Genomic DNA, 22,819 nt, shown 5'->3' on the forward strand with positions numbered 1-22,819 from the left:
ATGATGCACTGTGGGCATATAGGACGGCATTCAAAACACCAATAGGAATGTCGCCCTATAGGATGGTTTACGGAAAAGCTTGTCACTTGCCAGTGGAGTTAGAGCATAGGTCGTATTAGGCAGTAAAGTTTCTGAATTTTGATCTACAAGCTGCTGGAGCAAAACGTTTACTGCAACTCAATGAGATGAAAGAGTTTCGCAATGATGCATATGAGAATGCCCAGATTTACAAAGAAAAGACTAAGTAATGGCATGACAAACACATTGTGAACAAGGAATTCAAGGAGGGCGACAAAGTGCTATTGTTCAACTCGAGACTGCGATTTTTTCCAGGAAAATTGCGCTCAAGATAGTCTGACCCGTTCATCATTCATCGCGTGTTTCCGCATGGAGCGATAGAGCTTCACCACCCGACGAAGGGAACATTCAAAGTCAATGGGCAAAGATTGAAACCTTATATTGAGAATGGAAATGCCGACGAGAGGGTTTCAATTCTTCTTCAGAATCCTAATTGACGACAGAAAATGATTCGAGCTTAAGACTTTAAACAAGCGCTTTTTGGGAGGCAACCCAATTTTTCGATTTCGTTTGTGTTTTATTTTTATTTAGTGTGTTTTTAGTTAGTAATTTTTATTTTATTTTTTCTTTGTGTTATCATGTTGCATTTCTAGTTTGTTATTTTGGGATTCCGGACTGATTTTCAAGTGATTGACAAAACGCACTCAAGGATCAAGCAAAAGACTAATCACGCTCGCCGCGATGGTACATTTAATCGCTGCAGCGAGCGTGACTTACGCGCATGACGGAACATATTTACAATTAATCACGCTCGCCGCGGCAACGAGTCTCATCACTGCAGCGAGCATGAATCCAATGACGCCGCGACGATAACAGCGATCGCCGCGGCGACGCATACTATCGCAGTAGCGATCAAAACAAGCCACGCAATTTTTGTGTTTAAATCAGCCTGTTCTTCGTCTATTTAAAACATTCTCCATTACCTGACCTTCTCTTCCACAGCTGCCTTTCACCATATTCTTTTTATTTTCTCACAATTTCTTCAACCCATTTTCAATTTTCTACTCCATTGCTTACTAACACATTCAAATCCCCATCAAATTATGCAGATTTAGAAGGCAAGAGGGATTTTTGCGAAAACAAATCAAGGTTAGAGTTTCAAAAGCAAAATTGGGGGTTTTCAAAAATTCATCTAATCAAGATCAATTCAAGGCATATTTGGACAGATCAAGGCTCAAGTAAGTGTTTCTCACCCAATTTGCAAAGTAATTTTGATTCTTGAAGTTGGGAACCCATTGAATTGAATTTTGTCAAAGTGTGGGATGAGTTTATGTTGGTTGTGACTATTGATAGAGATTGGGTGATTTTTGTGGGAGTGTTTATTGTTGTAATTGTGTTTGATTGAAGAAGGGCAATTGCGGTTTGTGGGAGTGTGGTGATTTTCGTTGAGAATTGAGGGTAGTTTCACTGAGCGTGTGGGTTGAGTTCGAAATAGTGATAATGGCACCCAAAAGAAAGGTTAGAAGTGATAGGAGAGAAAAAGGAAAAGGGCAGGCCTCCAGTGATACTCGGTTTGTTAGCCAGGCTGCTCAAGAAAGGTATGAGAATTTTGCAAAGCAACCAGGGCGATTTATTGAAGAACGAGGACTGGTGTTTACAAAAGCTTTTGAGGGAATAACTGATGTGATTCAAGCTCTGGGTTGGGAGAAATTTTGCAAAGAGCCTCCGGCTCCTGCTGTTGCCTCTGTGGTAAAGGAGTTTTATGCCAACGCTTCTGATAGTGTTGACGGGAGAACCATAGTAAGAGGTAAAGAGATCGTGTTTAATGCAACTGTGATTAATGAATTTTATGGGCTACCGCAAGTTGCGTTAGATGATGATGCTTATGCCGCATTCAAGCAACAAGTGAACTTTGACACAATAATAAACTCTTTGACTGAAGGGAGAGCTACATGGTTTATTGCGGCTGGGGAACACATCCGTTTTGAAAGTAAGTTCTTGGACTCAATTTCGCGCATATGGTTATATTTTGTATGCTCTCGATTGATGCCATCCAAGCACATGAGTATTGTTAGTAAAGATAGGGCAATCTTAATGTATGCTATCTGCCAGAAGATGAGGATGAATGTGGGTGAAATTATCTTTCAAGAGATTACCCATTCGACAAAGCGTACCAAGACGGGCTTTTATTTTTCCCACCTGATTACTGCATTATGTACGCAAGCGGAAGTGCCATTGAATGTTGAAGAAGTTTTTATTCCGCAAGGAGTGTGCCTTACCATGCAGTTCCTGCAAAATTTAACCAGTGGGGACAGAGTAGAGGTACCCAGGCCCAAAGCATCTTCATCATCGAAGCTCTCCCAAAAAGATCAATTATTGAAGCTAAATAAAAACATCAAAAAGTGAAACAGCAACAGAATTGTTAAGAGGCCTAGATGACATGGATGAGTGAGCAAATGAGGTTGCAACATGAGATGCAAAGATTGCAACTTGCTTATGCTAGGATAGCAGCACCGAGGTGTGAATGGACTGATTTTGTGTACCCGACGAATGAGGAGCATGCTGATGCTCCTGATGAGGATTCTGAGGACAGTATGGAGGAGTAGATTTTAGTTAATGTTGTCCATGCAGTTTATTTTGGTCGCTTTTATTTTTCTGTTTTGATGTACTTTTATTTTGTCTACTGTGTGTTCTTTGAGTCTTTGTGAATTGTTAGTTTAGTTTGTTTTATCGTTTTGTTTTTCTTTGTTCATGCTCTTTTTATCCACTCTTGTATTCTGCATAACTATGATAGCCGACATGGTCTGTTTAGTGGTTTTTCTGTTTGCTAGAATGACTGGTGTATATGACTGGACGGCGTTATCTTGTTGAGGAATGCGGTAACGTTTTCTTTCTTTTACTCTTACGCTTAACATTGGGAACAATGTTGATTTTATTGGTTGGGGGTAGGAATTTAAGAAACTTAAATTGAGCAAAATTTGTTTTTGTATGGATTTAGAGAGTATTTTTATTTATTCTTTCATTTTAGGTTATGAGTTTTATTTTGTCTCTTGGATGAAGTCATATGTCTATGATAGGAATGTGATTGCAATAACATGGAACTAATGGAGGACATTAATTGTTACCTTTGCTTACGGATGTATGTGAATATTAATGACATGAAGTTGAGACCCTAATAAACTGTGGATTGAAAGTGGTTTAGTCACCTACTTAGAGGCGTATTATGTATGAAGTTTTCATGAACTTTATTGTGATTTCAACAAATTCTAGAACTCATTTGATAATCACTCAAGGCGAAATCCTAGAATTCACATCACTTAGGAAATGATTTAAGCTGTTTTTGGACCGATTGAGCCTTTCAAGTCAACCCTTGTTTTTGTCATCGCTAGTTAGCCCTTTGAGCCTTTTTAAACACAATTTAGCCTTGTCTTCTTTTTCGTTCTTTGAACTTAATGTTTACCCTATCCTGATTTTGAGCCTAAAACAAAATCCTACCCGTTTTATCATTAAGGGGTTTGTGTTAATTCACTACCCTAATCCGAATCTGAGGTTTAAGTTCTAATATTTTTCTAACACGACCAAGAACCCCAGGGATATAAAAGAGAGTTTTTAAGAAATTAAAGAGGAATTTGGGGGAGGAGAAGACAGTACCGATGGAGATCGGGATCAAGAGCTCTCGTTCACCGATAGAGAAGTTTATTTTTCTTTCTTGAACGATGTATTAAAGAATGATGGATTTTGTTTATTTTTATGACTAATTCTCTTTCTAGGGCTAGATGTAACCCAATTTTGAATGTGTGACGTTTATATTGATTTTATTGAGCTTTTTTCTAAGTTTATATGTATGTTAATGCTCAATTCAGGCCCGAGAGTTGAATGATATCATGGGTTAGGTTGAGATCGAGAGTGAAACCTGATTTGTCTTAGGTAATAAACCATAGATGAGCGAACGCTAGAGATAGGTACCCGTCTGGAGGCTCGGTAAATTCCATAGAGCTTAATGATCTCTTAGCTCCTAAATCCAACTTAGAGATATCTTGGGTTGTTGTTCAAGGGTTATTTATCTAATTGCTGAGAGAGAGTTAGGATAATGAGGGGATTTGGCTTTTAGAATACGCTTGATTAGGTTAACAATAGATGTCAAGCATAGGATAAATTGGTGGAAATCTATGCCTAGGTTTAGTCATATTGATTTTCAAAGTTACAAATTCTGATACTTATTTAGTTTTTATTTTACTTTCATTAAACTTCTATTAAAATTCAGTTTTATCAAATAGCAATAGATATAATAGTTTGGTACTTGGTAGGTAGTTCCTTGGGATTCGACACTCGTTTACTGATTTTATACTTGCACGATTTCGTACACTTGCGAATAGCTGTCAAGTTTTTGGCCCGTTGCGGAAACTATTTTGTTTTACCAATATCAATACGAAATATTAATTGCTAATTTGATTTTTTTTTTTTATTTTTTTGTCTACTGAAATTTTTATTGTGTTTGCTTTGTTTGTGTTTTCAGCTAGAATCTAGAGAGTTCACGTTCGAGAGGTAGGGGTGATCTTAATCCACTAGATTTTGAGATCGAACGAACCGCTAGACAGTTGAGAAAGGAAAAGAGGCAACTGAATTGAAAGAGCCATGGCTAACACAGGATTTGTCAATCGAATGTGCAAAATCAAGAGGTTGAGAATGAGCATATGTCGGAGGAGATGCAGTGGGTGGTGCAAAGCAGTTCAGAGCATTGAAGGACTATTCTAGTCTCCTAGTCGATGGTGTGATTCAAGCATCAGGAGACCACCCGTTCAAGCAACAATTTTGAGATTAAGCAACAATTATCGGAATGATTCAGCAGTCGATCAATTCGCTGGGACCTAGATGATCCCAACCTGCATATCGAAATTTCTGGAGTTGTGCACACATTAAGCATAACGGAGTATCCAGGATGCAATAAACTAGGCTTTTCCCTTTTCTCTTCGGGATAAAGCTAAGGCTTGGTTGATTTCATACCATCTGGAGCATCACACGTGGAATGAGTTGGCTCAAGCGTTCCTCACTAAGTACTTTTCACCTGCCAAGTCAGCCAAAATGAGGAGTGAGATTACCAATTTTCAAACGATTCAAAGTCATTGATGAAGCATGGGAAAGGTTTAAGATCTCTTACGGAGTGCCCACACCATGGTATACCAATCTGGTCACAAGTGCAAACGTTCTACCAAGGTTTGCTACCAACTATTCAAGATGATTGATGCTGCAAGTGGGGGAGCCTTGAACAAAAACCAGAGAAGCATACAATCTGATGAGGTGATGGCGAACAACAATATATGAGGACTCCGAAAGAAATTCAACAAGAGATCAGGGAGTCACGAAGTCGACAGTTACACTGCATTGCTGCTAACTTACGAACATCAAGAAGCAATGTAAGAAATCATGCGTCGAACGATTGCCAAGAGGGAAACACGTTTGCTAGCCCGAACAAGCCAACTACGTCAACAATTTCAAAAGGGCAAGGAATCCGTATTCAATCGTATAATCCAGCATGGAGGAAACCCAATATTTTCAGGAGCAAACAATAGCAAAAACAAGCATTTTTTCAACTCAAGAGAAAATCAAACTTGGAAATGCATTAACCAAGTTCTGAGGAGACAAACAAGAGGTTTGAGAAGACGACTCTGGTTCAAAATCAATCTGCACTATAAAGAACTGAGACTCAAATTGGGCAGATTCACAACATTTTAGGGGAAAAGGTCAAAGGGTTTTTAGTGATACAGAGAAAAATCCAAGGAACAAGCACATGCAATCACCCTAGGGAGTTAAGAATTTGGAAAATTCGGAAGGTGAAAAAAAAGATAGAACAAAATGAAGGATGACAGAAGGACGATCCGCGGCGAGATGAAGATGTGGCCGCGGCGAGCTGAAAGGAGCAGAGGATTTCGTCAAGGAAATAACGATGACGCGTGCGACCGTGAAATATCAAATTTGTCAGGATTATCCAACGATCGCGCAGGATGGATCTGGTGCCGCGGCGACCGACATGAGTAAAATAACTTTAAGCCAGGCAACCTTGCGCAACCACAAACGGTTGAAGAATTAAAGCTTGACAAGCAATTCGGTAGTTCATTGACATGTTTCGCAGTTACATATTAATATTCCTTTGTTGATATGCTTGAACAGATGCCGAATATGCAAAGTTTTTGAAGGAGATCCTCACGCCAACAAGAGAATTCGAGGAACACGAGAAAGTCATCTGACAGAGGAATGCAGCGCTATTCAAAAGAAACTACCACCAAACTATGGATCCAGGAGTTTTACTATCCCTTGTATTATTGGTAGTGTCTATTTGATAAGTGTTGATTTAGGGGCTAGTTAACTTAATGCGTTTTCCTTTAAGGAAACTTGGATTGGGAGAAGTGAAGCCAACCACCGTGTCTCTCCAATTAGCTGATCGATCGATCATCCTAGGGGGTAGTCGAAAGTCCTGATTAAGGTGATAAACTGATTTCCCAGATTTCATAATGCTAGATATGGAGGAAGATAGGGAAATACCTTTAATTAGGGCGACCTTTTCTGGCCACGGGTAGAACATTGATAGATGTCCACCAAGGGAATTGATCTTAAGGGTGAAGATGAGCAAGTAGAATTTGATGTTTTCAAGTCTATGAAGCACGTCTGAGTTAGATTCATGTTTTAAGATTGATGTTCTCGACACCATAGTGGAGCAGAATTTGAAAGCAACTACCCAACCTTTAGAGATTGTTTGATGAATTCAGAGACCAGGAGGATAAGTTGATAGTGAAGAGATAGGAGTGTCTAAGATAATTAAGAGCTTTACCACCTTAGGTCTCCCGAGGCTAAATTGATAGAGAAATGGAGCTGTGGAGTCTCAGTCAACTTTACCAATCACAAAGGCGCCTACACTTGAGCAACAACATCACCATTTAAGGTATGCATTTTAGAAGAGGTAAATTTTTCCAGTCATTATTAATGTCTTTGTGTTGGAGAGGAAAAAAAATTGCTGCATTTTGGGAAGGTACAAGAAGGCCATTGATGGACAATTGTATATCAAAGGTATCAGTCCTTCAATCTGCATGCAAAGATCTTAATGGAGGAAAGTTTAAGCCTACTGTCCAACCACAGAGAAGATTGAATCTCAATGCAAGAAGTGTCAAGAAGGAGTGTTGAAGCTTTTAGATGCAGGAATCATATCAATTTCGGATAGTGCATGGGTGAGTCAGTCCAAGTGGTACCAAAGAAGGGAGGAATGACAGTGGTCCAGAATGACAAAAGAGCTATTCCGACACGAACATCACGGGATGGAGAGTATGTATCGACTATGAAGCTAAATTCGCGACTCTAAGGACCATTTCCATTGCCTTATCGATCAAATGTTGGAGAGGTTAGCGGGCTATGAGTTCTACTGTTCTAGATGGATATTCAGGCTACAACCAAATTCATAGGCAGAGATCAGAGAAGACACTTTCACTACCCATACGAACATTCGCCTATCGAAGAATGTCCTTTGGCTTGTGCAACGCTCCTGCAACTTTTCAAACGTTGCATGACTCATTTTTTTCAAAAGGTTGAGAATCCTTGAAGTTTTCAGGACGATTTTCTGTTTTGGAAATTCTTTTGATGATTGTTTAACTAACTTGTCTAATGTTTGAGAGATGTTGTGACACTAACTTGGTGCTCAATGGAAAAATGTCATTTCGGTACGAGAGGGATTGTGTGGTCAGCGATATCGAACGGCATTGAGGTGATCGAGCGAAGGTGAAGTTATTGAGAAACTACCACCTCCAAATTCAGTGAAGGCTCAGAAGCTTCCTTGGGCATGGGCTTTTATAGGAGATTCTACAGGATTTTCTAAAATCTCTAAACTCTTTGTGATTTATTAGCAGGATGTTCCTTTTAATTTCAGTCAAAGTGTTTAGAGCATTTAAGTGTTAAAAGAAAATTATTTGCTCCTATTATTGTTGTGCCCGATGGGAATCCTTTTGAACTCATGTGTGATGTGAGGATTATGCTTTAGGGGCTTTTTAGGATAGCAAAAGGTAAGGTCTTGCATGTGATTTATATGCCAGTAGATTTAGGACCCAGCTGAATTATGCCACTACTGAGAAAGAATTTTAGTAAGTAGTGTTTTCATTGATAAGTTTCGTTCTTATTTGTAGTACCAAGGTCACGTGTAACGACATAGCTGCATGAAGTACCTCCTAGCAAAACGGGACTCCAAGCCAAGATTATTGCGATGGGTATGCTCTATAGGATTCGAGTGAGATCAAGACAAAAAGGAACAGAAAATCAAGTGGCTGCATTTATCCCGATTGGATCATGAAAAAGTTCGAGGAAGAAAGCCAATCAACGAATACTTCCGATGAGCATGTTTGCTATTCAGAAGGACATGGGGCGGACATTGCTAACACTTGGCAGAAAGGTTATGCCCCCTGGAATAACTCCCAGAGACAAAGAAATTTTTTGCAATTTAAGTACTACTTCTGGGAGGACTCATTTTTGTACAAGCATTGCGTCGATGATGATAAGACATGTGTGCCAGAAGAAGAGAGACGAATTATTCGTCACTGTCATCAATGAAGTTGGTGGTCATTTCGTTCGACAAAGCTGCCAAAAGTTCTTCAATCAGGATTTTTGCCTCTCTTTTTAAAGATGCTTTTCTTTTGTGATAGTTGTGATGATGTCAAGGGTTGGGAATATTCTAGGAGAAATGCATGCCTTTAAAAATATCCTAAAAGAGATTGTTTGATGTTTGGGGGATAATTTTATGGGACCTTTTCCTCTTCGTTTTCTACAGTTCATTTGGTTGTGTAGATTATGTGTCGAAGTGGGTGGAAACTGCCGCGTTGCAACAAACGATGCTCGTGTCGTTATCAAGTTCGTAAGAAGAATATCTTTTCAAGGTTTGGCACGCAAGAGCCATTATCAGTGATGGTGGTTCTACTTTTGCAATCTCAATTCACAAGCATTGTTAGCAAGTATGGAGTTACACATCGAGTTGCAACCCCCATACACAACAGTGGCCAAGTCGAAGTTTCAATAGGGAGCTTAAACGAATCCTGGAGAAGAGTGAACACCTCTTGAAAGGATTGGGCACTAAGCTTGATGATGCACTTGGGCATATAGGACGGCATCAAAACACCAATAGGAATGTCGCCTATAGGATGGTTTACGGAAAAGCTGTCACTTGCCAGTGGAGTAGAGCATAGGTCATTGGCAGTAAAGTTTCTGAATTTTATCTACAAGCGTGGAGCAAAACGTTTACTGCAACTCAATGAGATGGAAGAGTTTCGCAATGATGCTACGAGAATGCCCGGATTTACAAAGAAAAGACTAAAGTGGCATGACAAACACATTGTGAACAAGGAATTCAAGGAGGGCGACAAGTGCTATTGTTCAACCGAGACTGCGATTTTTCCAGAAAATGCGCTCAAGATGTCTGACCCGTTCATCATTATCGCGTGTTTCCGCATGGGGCGATAGAGCTTCACCACCGAGAAGGGAACATTCAAAGTCAATGGGAAAATTGAAACCTTATATTGAGAATGGAAATGCCACGAGAGGGTTTCATTCTTCTTCAGAATCCAATTGACGACAGAAAAGGAGTCGAGCTAAGACTTTAAACAAGCGTTTTTGGGAGGCAACCCAATTTTCGATTCGTTTGTGTTTTAAAACAAGGTTTTTTGGGAGGCACTCAAGGATCAAGCAGAAGACTGATCACGCTCGCCGCGGTGGTGCATTTAATCGCTGCAGCAGCGGGACTTACGCGCACGACGAAGACATCTGAATTAATCACCTCGCCGCAGCAGAGTCTCATCGCTGCAGCGAGCATGAATCCAGACCACGTGACGATAACAACGATGCGGCGACGCAACTATCGCCGTAGCGATCACAAACAGACCATGCAATTTTTTGGTTTTAAATCAGTTTTTTTTCTTCTTCTATTTACAAACTTTCCTTTACCTTTTTTTTCTTCCACAATTGCCTTTCACAAATTCTCTCCTTTCCTCAATATTGCTTCCGTAAGGAACCCTTTTCGATAATTCATTTACCTATTAAATGAATCATCTGGACAATTCATATACATACTTTATTTTAAATGCATGACTGAATAAAGGAAGCAATTTACATATATGAATTGAAGAACTCTTTCTTCTATTATTTATGATATATATAGATACAAGACAAAATGCTCTGAAACCGACAACACGAATGGTTTCTAGGGCATACACTAATATACACTAACAGTGATCGCAAAGGCATAGGCAGTATCAACCTGATCTTTGGAGGGTCGCACCTCGCGGGGAACTTGCGAAGTGCCCAGGAAAGATATGCTCGCGTGGCCCATCACAACCCTATCAGTGTGATGAGCACGATGCAACGACCATAAAAGGTTCGTAGGGAGGAGGCAATTACCTTCTTCGAAAATGATGCAACTCATTTGCATCACCCCCACGATGACGCTCTTGTAATCACGCCCCTCATAGGGTATCATAACGTCCACAGAATGTTGGTGGATAACGCAAGTGCTATGAACATCCTGTTCTAGACAGCTTTTGAAAGAATGAACTTAGACAAGGCCGACCTGAAGCGCGCCTCGATCCCCTTATATGGTTTTACAAGGGACTACCTGATCCCCAAAGGAACGATCTTGCTTCTAGTCACGCTGGGTGACTTCGACGAAGTGACCAAGGTAACTGAATTCTTGGTAGTGGATTGCCCATCCGCTTTTAATGGTATCCTGGGGCAACCTCTGCTAAGAAACTTCAGAGCAGTCACTTCGATAAACCATCTGAAGATGAAGTTCTCCACCCCGACGGGGATAGGGGAAGTTAGTGGATCTTAGCGCCAGCTCGCGACTGTTACATAAAAGCAGTACAGATCTAGATGGCGTGCAAAGGGAAAGGTATCTCGCGCGACATTCCCTGATAGGCTATGGTGATCAGCCAGATCAAGCTACAGCCTAGCCCAGCCGAGGATAATACGGATCCTCGTATTGAGGAATGCCCTTCCAGTGGGCTAGTTGAGGATATGACTGAAGTATCAGTCGACCAAAGTGAGCTGAGCTGAGTGTTAAGGATTGGGGGCAATCTCAATCCCCAGCTCATTACCGAGCTGACCAGCTTCCTCAGAGAGAATATCAATATGTTCGCCTGGTCGCATGTAGATATGGTCGGGATCAGCCCGGATATTATTTATCATGCAATAAACGTCGACAGTGAAGCCAAGCCGGTTCGCCAAAAAAGAAGAGCGATGGATCCGGAGCGATATGCCGTCTTAAAACTAGAGCTGCTGAGTTTCATGGACGCGTACTCGGGATATAATCAAATTCTGATGTACGCGTCGAACGAATAGCATACATCCTTTGTTACAGATCGAGGATTGTACTGCTATAGAGTTATGCCCTTTGGCCTCAAGAACGCTAGCGCGACCTACCCGCGGTTGGTTAACCGAATGTTCTCCGAACAGATCAGAAAGTCAATAGAGGTCTATGTAGATGACATGCTGGTCAAATCCCATGTCGCTTCAGACCACATAGCGCATCTCGCTGAGATGTTTGATATTCTCCGACTATATAGAATGAAGCTAAACCCCCTCAAGTGCTCATTCAGAGTATCCTCGGGAAAATTCCTAGGATACATGGTTAACCAACGGGGAATAGAGATCAACCCCAAGAAAATCCAAGCTCTCCTCAACATGAAAAGCCCGACCAGCAAAAAACAGGTCATGAGCCTTAATAGGTGAATAGCGACACTAAGTCGCTTCATATCGAGGTTAACAGATCGCTGCTTGCCGTTCTTCAATATTCTAAAGGCCAATAAAAAGTTTGAGTGGACCCCTGAGTGCGAACAGGCATTCCAGAGTATTAAAGAACACCTCGAGAAGCCGTCTCTCTTGTCCAAGCCTCTCCCGCAAGAGATCCTCCTCCTGTATCTGTCCGTCTCTCAGTTCACGGTCAGTGTAGCCTTAGTTTGGGAAGAGGACAAGGTCCAATGGCCAGTTTATTACGCGAGCAAGCGTCTGTTGGATTGATAAGAGCTTGAATATTTATATTTTGTTAGTGATTTAATTGGTTTATTTATGGAAAATGTGCTTAAAGTGTGGAATTTGGATTATTTCTTTCATAAATACCATTTATGGGATCACGAGTGCATTTTGAGTGTTTTCAGGCTCAAATAGGTTTTTGAACAGAAAAGAACGATTTTGATAGGATTTACAACGCGTAGGAACAAACGGCACAAGAATCAGGGTCGAAATGAGAAAGTTGTGGCATGTAGAAGATGTTACGGAAAATTTGGAAATCTTTCATCATGAGTATGCCTCGATGTGTCTATCATAACTTGAGCTGTAGAAATCAGAATTTGACGATTCTAGTGGTGTTGGAAAGCTTATTCAGAGAGCTACAATGTTTATGTTGATGACTTGTTCAAATTCTGAATATTATGGATGCCTTGGACATAAAGAACAATCACTACGGCGACCATTCTTACAGCCACGGTGATGGGTCACGGGTTTGTGTTAATTCACTACCCTAATCCGAATCTGAATGGTTTAAGTTCTAATATTTTTCCTAAGCACGACCAAGAACCCCAGGGATATAAAAGAGAGTTTTTAAGAAATTAAAAGGAGAGACTTTTGGGGGAGGAAGAAGACAGCTACCGAGCTGGAGATCGGGATCCGAAGAGCTCTCGTTCCCCGATTAGAGAAGTTTATCTTTTTCTTTCTTGAACTGATGTTATTGAATAGAATGATGGATTGTGTTATTTTCATTATGAGCTAATTCTCTTTTCTAGGGCTACAGATGTAGCCCAATTTATGAACATGTGTTGACAGTATTATATTGATTTTATATTGAACATGATTTCTAAGTTTTATTATCGTGTGTAATGCTTTCAAGTCTCAAGGGCCCGAGAGTTCAATGATATCATGGGTTAGGTTGAGATCGAGAGATGAAACTTGATTTGTCTTAGGTAATAAAACCATAGATTGAGCGAACGCTAGAGATAGGTTACCGCGATCTGTGAGGCTCCGATAAATTCCATAGAGCTTAATGATCTCTTAGCTCCTAAATTCAACTTAGAGATATCTTGGGTTGTTGTTTAAGGGTTAATTTTTTAATTGCTTGAGAGAGAGTTAGTGGAATAATAGGGGATTTGGCTTTTAAAATACGCTTGATTAGGTTAACAATAGATGTCAATGCATAGGATTAAATTGGTGTGAAATCTATGCCCTAGGTTTAGTCATATTGATCTTTAAATCAAAGTTTAACAAATTCTACATTTATTTAGTTTTTAGTTTGTTACATTGTCATTAAAACTTCTATTAAAATTCTGTTTTATCAAATAGCAATAGGATATAATAGTTTGGTACTTGGTAGGTAGTTCCTTTGGGATTCGACACTCGTTTACTTGAACTTTATTACTTGCACGATTTCGTACACTTGCGAATAGCTTGTCAAGTTTTTGGCGCCGTTGCTGGGGAACTATTTTGTTTTACCAATATCAATACGAAGTATTTAATTGCTAATTTGATTTTTTTATTTTTTTATTTTGTCTACTGAAATTTTTAATTGTGGTTGCTTTGTTTGTTGTTTTCAGCTAGAATCTAGAGAGTTCACGTTCGAGAGGTAGGGGTGATCTTAATCCACTAGATTTTGAGATCAAACGAACCGCTAGACAGTTGAGAAAGGAAAAGAGGCAAGCTGAATCTGAAAGAGCCATGGCTAACACAGGATTTGTCAATCTGAATGTGCAAAATCAAGAGGTTGAGAATGAGCATATCGTCGGAGGAGATGCAGTGGGTGGTGCAAAAGCAGTTCAGAGAGCATTGAAGGACTATTCTAGTCCTACTATCGATGGTTGTTATTCAAGCATCAGGAGACCACCCGTTCAAGCAAACAATTTTGAGATTAAGCCAACAATTATCGGAATGATTCAGCAGTCGATCCAATTCGCTGGGTTACCTCATGATGATCCCAACCTGCATATCGCAAACTTTCTGGAGTTGTGCAACACATTCAAGCATAACGGAGTATCCAAGGATGCAATCAAACTAAGGCTTTTCCCATTTTCTCTTCGGGATAAAGCTAAGGCTTGGTTGATTTCATTACCATCTGGGAGCATCACGACGTGGAATGAGTTGGCTCAAGCGTTCCTCACTAAGTACTTTTCACCTGCCAAGTCAGCCAAAATAAGGAGTGAGATTACCAACTTTTATCAACAGGATTCAGAATCATTGTATGAAGCATGGGAAAGGTTTAAGGATCTCTTACGGAGGTGCCCACACCATGGTATACCAATCTGGTCACAAGTGCAAACGTTCTACCAAGGGTTGCTACCAACTATTCAAGTTATGATTGATGCTGCAAGTGGGGGAGCCTTGAACAATAAAACACCAGAGGAAGCATACAATCTGATTGAGGTGATGGCGAACAACAACTATATGAGGACCTCGGAAAGAAATTCAACAAGGAGATCAGCGGGAGTGCACGAAGTCGACAGTTACACTGCATTGGCTGCTCAACTTACGAACATCCAGAAGCAATTAAGAAATCATGCGTCGAACGATTGCCAAGAGGGAAATCAGTTTGCTCAGCCCGAACAAGCCAACTACGTCAACAATTTGCAAAGAGGGCAAGGGAATCCGTATTCTAATACGTATAATCCAGCATGGAGGAAACACCCAAATTTTTCATGGAGCAATAACAATTAGCAAAAACAAGCACCTATTTTTCAACCTCAAGAGCAGAAATCAAACTTGGAAAATGCATTAACCAAGTTCATTGAGGAGACAAGCAAGAGGTTTGAGAAGATCGACTTCCTGGTTCAAAATCAATCTGCATCTATAAAGAACCTTGAGACTCAAATTGGGCAGATTCACAACATTTTAGTGGGAAAAGGTCAAAGGGTTTTTCCGAGTGATACAGAGAAAAATTCCAAGGAACAAGCACATGCAATCACCCTAGGGAGTTAAAGAAGTTTGGAAAATTCGTAGGGTGAAAAACGGAAGATAGAACAAAACTTGAAGGATGAGCAAAAGGACGATCGCCGCGGCGAAGAAGATAGTGGCCGCGGCGAGCGTGAAGATGCAGAGGATTTCGTCAAGAGAAATAACGATTGCCGCGGCGACCGTGAAAATATTCAAATTTCGTCAGGATTATCCAACGATCGCTGCAGTGATGGATCTGGTGGCCGCGGCGACCGAACAAATGAGTAAAATAATCCTTCAAGCCAGGCAACCTTGCCATATCCAAAACGGTTGAAGAATTAGAAGCTTGACAAGCAATTCGGTAAGTTCATTGACATGTTTCGCAGTTTACATATTAATATTCCCTTTGTTGATATGCTTGAACAGATGCTGAAGTATGCGAAATTTTTTAAGGAGATCCTCACACACAAGAGAAAATTCGAGGAACACGAGAAAGTCATGCTAACAGAGGAATGCAGTGCGCTAATTCAAAAGAAACTACCACCTAAACTATGAGATCCAGGGAGTTTTACTATCCCTTGTATTATTGGTAGTTGTTATTTTGATGAAGTGCTATGCAATTTAGGGGCTAGTGTTAACTTAATGTCGTTTTCCATTTACAGGAAACTTGGATTGGGAGAAGTGAAGCCAACCACCGTGTCTCTCCAATTAGCTGATCGATCGATCACATATCCTAGGGGGTAGTCAAAGGCGTCCTGATTAAGGTGGATAAACTGATATTCCCAGTAGATTTCATAATGCTAGATATGGAGGAAGATAGGGAAATACCTTTAATTTTAGGGCGACTTTTCTGGCCACGGGTAGAACATTGATAGATGTCCACCAAGGGAAATTGATCTTAAGGGTAGAAGATGAGCAAGTAGAATTTGATGTTTTCAAGTCTATGAAGCATCCGTCTGAGTTAGATTCATGTTTTAAGATTGATGTTCTCGACACCATAGTGGAGCAGAATTTTGAAGAGAACTTCCCAAACCTTTAGAGAATTGTTTGATGAATTCTAGAGACCAGGAGGATCAAGTTGATAGTGAAGAGATAAGGAAGTGTCTAAGATACTTAAGAGCTTTACCACCCTTAGGTCTTCCCGAGGCTAAATTGATTAGAGAAATTAGGGCTGTGGAGTCTCAGTCAACTTTACCAATCACAAAGGCGCCTACACTTGAGCTCAAGCAACTATCACCTCATTTAAGGTATGCATTTTTAGAAGAGGGTAAATTTTTTCCAGTCATTATTAATGCTTCTTTCAGTGTTGTAGAGGAAAAAAATTTGCTACGCATTTTGCGAAGGTACAAGAAGGCCATTAGATGGACAATTACAGATATCAAAGGTATCAGTCCTTCAATCTGCATGCAAAAGATCTTAATGGAGGAAAGTTTCAAGCCTACTGTCCAACCACAGAGAAGATTGAATCTATCAATGCAAGAAGTGATCAAGAAGGAGATGTTGAAGCTTTTAGATGCAGGAATAACATATTCAATTTCGGATAGTGCATGGGTGAGTCCAGTCCAAGTGGTACCAAAGAAGGGAGGAATGACAGTGGTCCAGAATGACAATAATGAGCTAATTCCGACACGAACAGTCACGGGATGGAGAGTATGTATCGACTATCGCAAGCTAAATTCCGCGACCCATAAGGACCATTTTCCATTGCCATTCATCGATCAAATGTTGGAGAGGTTAGCGGGCCATGAGTTCTACTGCTTCCTAGATGGATATTCAGGCTACAACCAAATTGCCATAGAGCCAGAAGATCAGGAGAAGACAACTTTCACATGCCCATACGGAACATTCGCCTATCGAATAATTCCTTTTGGCTTGTGCAACGCTCCTGCAACTTTTCAACGTTGCATGATCTCGATTTTTTTCAAAATGGTTGAGAAGTCCATTGAAGTTTTCATGGACGATTTTTCTGTTTTTGGAAATTCTTTTGATGATTGTTTAACTAACTTGCCTAATGTCTTGCAGAGATGTGTTGACACTAACTTGGTGCTCAAATTGGGAAAAATGTCATTTCATGGTACGAGATGGGATCGTGTTGGGTCATCGGATATCAGCAAACGGCATTAAGGTGGATCGAGCGAAGGTTGAAGTTATTGAGAAACTACCACCTCCAAATTCAGTGAAGGCTGTCAGAAGCTTCCTTGGGCATGTGGGCTTTTATAGGAGATTCATACAGGATTTTTCTAAAATCTCTAAACCTCTTTGTGATTTATTAGCTAAGGATGTTCCTTTTAATTTCAGTCAAGAGTGTTTAGATGCATTTAAGTGCTTAAAAGAAAAATTGATTTATGCTCCTATTATTGTTGTGCCCGATTGGGAACTACCTTTTGAACTCATGTGTGATGTGAGCGATTATGCTTTAGGGGCTATTTTAGGATAGCAAAAAGGTAAGGTCTTGCATGTGATTTACTATGCCAGTGAGACTTTAACAGGACCACAGCTGAATTATGCCACTACTGAGAAAGAATTTTTAGTATAGTATTTTCTATTGATAAGTTTCGTTCTTATTTGCTAGGTACCAAGGTCATCGTGTACACAGACCATGCTGCATTGAAGTACCTCCTAGCAAAACGGGACTCCAAGCCAAGATTATTGCGATGGGTATTGCTCCTATAGGAATTCGAGTTGGAGATCAAGGACAAGAAAGGAACAGAAAATCAAGTGGCTGATCATTTATCCCGATTGGAGTCTAGTGAAAAAGTTCGAAAGGAAGAAGAGCCAATCAACGAATACTTCCCGGATGAGCAATTGTTTGCTATTCAAGAAGGACCATGGTTCGCGGACATTGCTAACTACTTGGCATGAAAGGTTATGCCCCCTGGAATGAACTCCCAGAGACAAAAGAAATTTTTTGCAGATTTAAAGTACTACTTCTGGGAGGATCTATTTTTGTACAAGCATTGCGCTGATCAGATGATAAGACGATGTGTGCCAGAAGAAGAGATGACGAATATACTTCGTCACTGTCACTCAATGGAAGTTGGTGGTCATTTCAGTTCGACAAAGACTGCCACAAAAGTTCTTCAATCAGGATTTTTCTGGCCTACTCTTTTTAAAGATGCTTTTCATTTTGTGATAAGTTGTGATGAGTGTCAACGGGTTGGGAATATTTCTAGGAGAAATGCCATGCCTTTAAATAATATCCTAAAAGTAGAATTGTTTGATGTTTGGGGGATAGATTTTATGGGACCTTTTCCGTCTTCGTTTTCTAACAGTTTCATTTTGGTTGCTGTAGATTATGTGTCGAAGTGGGTGGAAGCTGTCGCGTTGCCAACAAACGATGCTCGTGTCGTTATCAAGTTCGTGAAGAAGAATATCTTTTCAAGGTTTGGCACGCGAAGAGCCATTATCAGTGATGGTGGTTCTCACTTTTGCAATCATCAATTCACAGCATTGTTGAGCAAGTATGGAGTTACACATCGAGTTGCAACCCCATATCACCCACAAATCAGTGGCCAAGTCGAAGTTTCGAATAGGGAGCTGAAACGAATCCTGGAGAAGACAGTGAACACCTCTCGAAAAGATTGGGCAACTAAGCTTGATGATGCACTATGGGCATATAGGACGGCAATCAAAACACCAATCAGAATGTCGCCCTATAGGATGGTTTACGGAAAAGCTTGTCACTTGCCAGTGGAGTTAGAGCATAGGTCATATTGGGCAGTGAAATTTCTGAATTTTAATCTACAAGCAGTTGGAGCAAAACGTTTACTGCAACTCAATGAGATGGAAGAGTTTCGCAATGATGCGTACGAGAATGCCCGGATTTACAAAGAAAAGACTAAGCAGTGGCATGACAAACACATTGTGAACAAGGAATTCAAGGAGGGCGACAAGGTGCTGTTGTTCAACTCGAGACTGCGACTTTTTCCAGGAAAATTACGCCCAAGATGGTCTGGCCCATTCATCATTCATCGCGTGTTTCCGCATGGGGCGATAGAGCTTCACCACCCGATGAAGGGAACATTCAAAGTCAATGGGAAAATATTGAAACCTTATATTGAGAATGGAAATGCCAACGAGAGGGTTTCAATTCTTCTTCAGAATCCAAATTGACGACAGAAAAGGAGTCGAGCTGAAGACTTTAAACAAGCGTTTTTTGGGAGGCAACCCAAATTTTCGATTCCGTTTGTGTTTTAAACAAGCGTTTTTTGGGAGGCACTCAAGGATCAAGCAGAAGACTGATCACGCTCGCCGCGGTGGTGCATTTAATCGCTGCAGCAAGCGTGACTTACGCGCACGACGGAAGACATCTGAAATTAATCACACTCGCCGCAGCAATGAGTCTCATCGCTGCAGCGAGCATGAATCCAGAGCCATGCCGTGACGATAACAACGATTGCTGTGACGACGAAGACTATCGCCGTAGCGATCACAACAGACCATGCAAATTTTTTTGCGTTTAAATCAGTTTTTTTTTCTTCTTCTATTTTACAACATTTTCCTTTACCTGTTTTTTTTTTTCTTCCACAATTGCCTTTCACCAAATTCTCTCCTTTCCTCAAAATTTCTTCAACCCATTTTCAATTTTCTACTCCATGGCTTACTAACACATTCAAATCACCATCTCATCATGCAGATTTAGAAGGCAAGAGGGATTTTCACGAAAACACATCAAGGTTAGGGTTTCAAAAGCAAAATTGGGGGTTTTCAAAAATTCATCTAATCAAGATCAATTCAAGGCATATTTGGACAAATCAAGGCTCAAGTAAGTGTTTCTCACCCAATTTGCAAAGTAATTTTGATCATTGAAAATGGGAACCCATTAAATTGAATTTTGTGGAAGTGTGGGATAAGTTTGTGTTGGCTGTGACTATTGAATAGAAAAGAGATTGGGTGATTTTCGTGGGAGTGTTTATGGTTGAGATTGTGTTTGATTGAAGAAGGGCAGTTGCTATTCGTGAGAGCGTGCTAATTTTTTTTTTCGTTGAGGATTAAGGGTAGTTTCACTGAGTGTTTGGATTGGGTTCGAAATAGTGATAATGGCACCCAAAAGAAAGCTCGGAAGTGATAGGAGAGACAAAGGAAAAGGGCAAGCCTCCAGTGATACCCGGTTTGTTAGCCAGGTTGCCTAGGAAAGGTATGAAAATTTTGCAAAGCGACCAGGGCGATTTATTGAAGAAAGAGGGCTGGTGTTTACAAAAGCTTTCGAGGGATTAACTGATGTGATACAAGCTCTAGGTTGGGAAAAGTTTTGCAAAGAGCCTCCGGCACCTGCTATTGCCTCTGTGGTAAAGGAGTTTTATGCCAATGCTCCTGATAGCGTTGACGGAAGGACAATGGTAAGAGGTAAAGAGATCGTGTTTAGTGCAGCGGCGATCAATGAATTTTATGGGCTGCCGCAAGTTGAGTTCGATGATGATGCATATGCCGCATTCAAGCAACAAGTGGATTTTGACGCAGTAATAAACTTGTTAACTGAAGGGAGAGCTACATGATTTATTACAGCTGGGGAACACATCCGCTTTGAAAGTAAGTTCTTGGACTCAATTTCACACATTTGGTTATATTTTGTATGCTCTCGATTGATGCCATCCAAGCACATGAGTACTGTTAGTAAAGCTAGGGCGATCTTAATGTATGCTATCCGCCAGAAGATGAGGATGAATGTGGGTGAAATTATCTTTCAAGAGATTACCCATTCGGCAAAGTGTACCAAGACGAGCTTTTATTTTCCTCACTTGATCACTACATTGTGTACATAAGCGGAAGTGCCCTTGAATGCTGAAGAAGTTTTTATTCCGCAAGGAGTGTGTCTTATAGTGCAGTTTCTACAAAATTTAACCAATAGGGGCAGAGGAGAGGTACCCAGGACCAAAGCATCTTCATCATCGAAGCTTTCCCAAAAAGATCAATTGTTGAAGCTGAATGAAGACATCGAAAAGTTGAAACAGCAACAGAATTGTCAAGAGGCCTGGATGACATGGATGAGTGGGCAAATGAGGGTGCAACATGAGATGCAAAGATTGCAACTTGCTCATGCTGGGATAGAAGCACCGGGGTGTGAATGGACTGATTTTGTGTACCTAGCGGATGAGGAGCACGGTGATGCTCCTGATGAGGATTCTGAGGACAGTATGGAGCAGTAGAGTTTAATTAATGTTGTCCATGCAGTTTGTTTTGGTCGCTTTTATTTTTCAGTTTTGATGTACTTTTATTTTGTCCATTGTATGTTCTTTGAGTCTTTGTGAACTATTAGTCTAGTCTGTTTTATCGTTTTGTTTTCTTTGTTCATGCTCTTTTTATGCACTCTTGTATTCTGCATAACTATGATGGTCGACACGGTCTGTTTAGTGGTTTTTCTGTTTTGATAGAACAACTGGTGTATACGACTGGACGGCTTTATCTTGTTGAGGAATGCGGTAACGTTTTCTTTCTTTTACTCTTATGCTTAACATTGGGGAAAATGTTGATTTTATTGGTTGGGGGTAGGAATTTAAGAAACTTAAATTGAGCAGAATTTGTTTTTGTATGGATTTAGAGAGTAGTTTTATTTATTCTTTCATTTTAGGTTGTGAGTTTTATTTTTGTCTCTTGGATGAAGTCATATGTCTATGATAGGAATGTGATTGCAATAACATAGAACTAATGGAGGAAATTAATTTTTACCTTTGCTTACGGATGTGTGTGAATATTAATGACATGGAGTTGAGACCCTAGTGAACTGTGGATTGAAAGTGGTTCAGTCACCTACTTAGAGACGTGTTATGTATGAAGTTTTCATGAATTTTATTGTGATTTCAACAACTCTAGAAACATTTGATAATCACTCAAGGCGAAATCCTAGAATTCACATTACTTAGGAAATGATTTAGGCTATTTTGGACCGATTGAGCCTTTCAAGCCAACCCTTGTTTTTGTCATCGCTAGTTGCACTTTGAGCCTTTTTAAACACAATTTAGCCTTGTTTTTCATTCTTTGAACTTAATGTTTACCCTATCCTGATTTTGAGCCTAAACACAGTCTTACCCATTTTATCATTAAGAGACTTTATTGTTCTTCAAGCTTATTACGGGTTTTGGTAAGAAAGTGTGGTTGTCACAACCTATGCATGCGAAGAAATTGGTTGGGGGTTGTGGAGTGTTTGAAAATCAGTGGGGTGTGCATGTTTCAGCCTTCTTATGTTTTTAAGCTGAAAAAAAAAAAAAAAAAAAAACCTTCTGCCTAGTTTAAGGGTATTTCAGCTGGAAACCAAAACCTGCCTTAAAACTGCCTAGCAGTACTTGACACCCTCTGGTATACACATGCCACGTACACCTTAGACGCATCTCCCTCCGCCGCATTTATGGTATGAAAAAAATTCAAAAAAAAAAAAAAAAGGTTCAGTTTGAGGTGTAAATTGGTGGATACACTGGTTGGTGGTTGAGAAGAAGTGGAGTTCGATTTGATTTTAGAGTTGCATGAGGAAAATTGAGTCTCTTACTTTTTTTCATATCATTTTCTTGGAACCCATACCCTGGCCTAAAGTTACAACTTTTACAAAGACCTATTGATCCCAGGTGATGTGAAATTCTACATTAGTGGAGAGTAATGTGAAAAGTGAGCCTATAGAGTTTGATTCCATGATTCACATATAAGTCATAACCGGATACCGAGATCAAATTTTGTTCATGAATGTCATGCATAACACCATCCGAGTTTGTAGACTAATGGTTTGTGGTTGTATGATGTTCTAGGGTCGATAACGAAAATGAAATTGATGTTTGCATTGTCTGTGAGTTTTAGGTGATTTTAATTAATCTATTTATTTTGTGTATATGCAATTTTTGAGACATCTTATGAATTGATCCAGATTTTTGTTAGTTTGTTC

The 22,819-nt window shown here is 40.2% G+C and overlaps 1 non-coding gene and 1 pseudogene across 1 annotated transcript; both read right to left on the bottom strand.

Annotated features, from left to right (window-relative positions):
- Positions 1-5,097: 5,097 nt before the first annotated feature.
- On the bottom strand, positions 5,098-5,197 carry LOC116138763 (annotated as a pseudogene).
- A 9,014-nt stretch (positions 5,198-14,211) lies between these two features.
- LOC116138759 lies at positions 14,212-14,318 on the bottom strand. The gene has a single exon (XR_004129339.1). It is a non-coding gene; the product is annotated as a small nucleolar RNA R71 (small nucleolar RNA).
- Between the last annotated feature and the right edge of the window lie 8,501 nt (positions 14,319-22,819).

This window comes from Pistacia vera, unplaced genomic scaffold (assembly GCF_008641045.1).
Source record: "Pistacia vera cultivar Batoury unplaced genomic scaffold, PisVer_v2 Contig343, whole genome shotgun sequence".
NCBI lineage: Eukaryota > Viridiplantae > Streptophyta > Magnoliopsida > Sapindales > Anacardiaceae > Pistacia > Pistacia vera.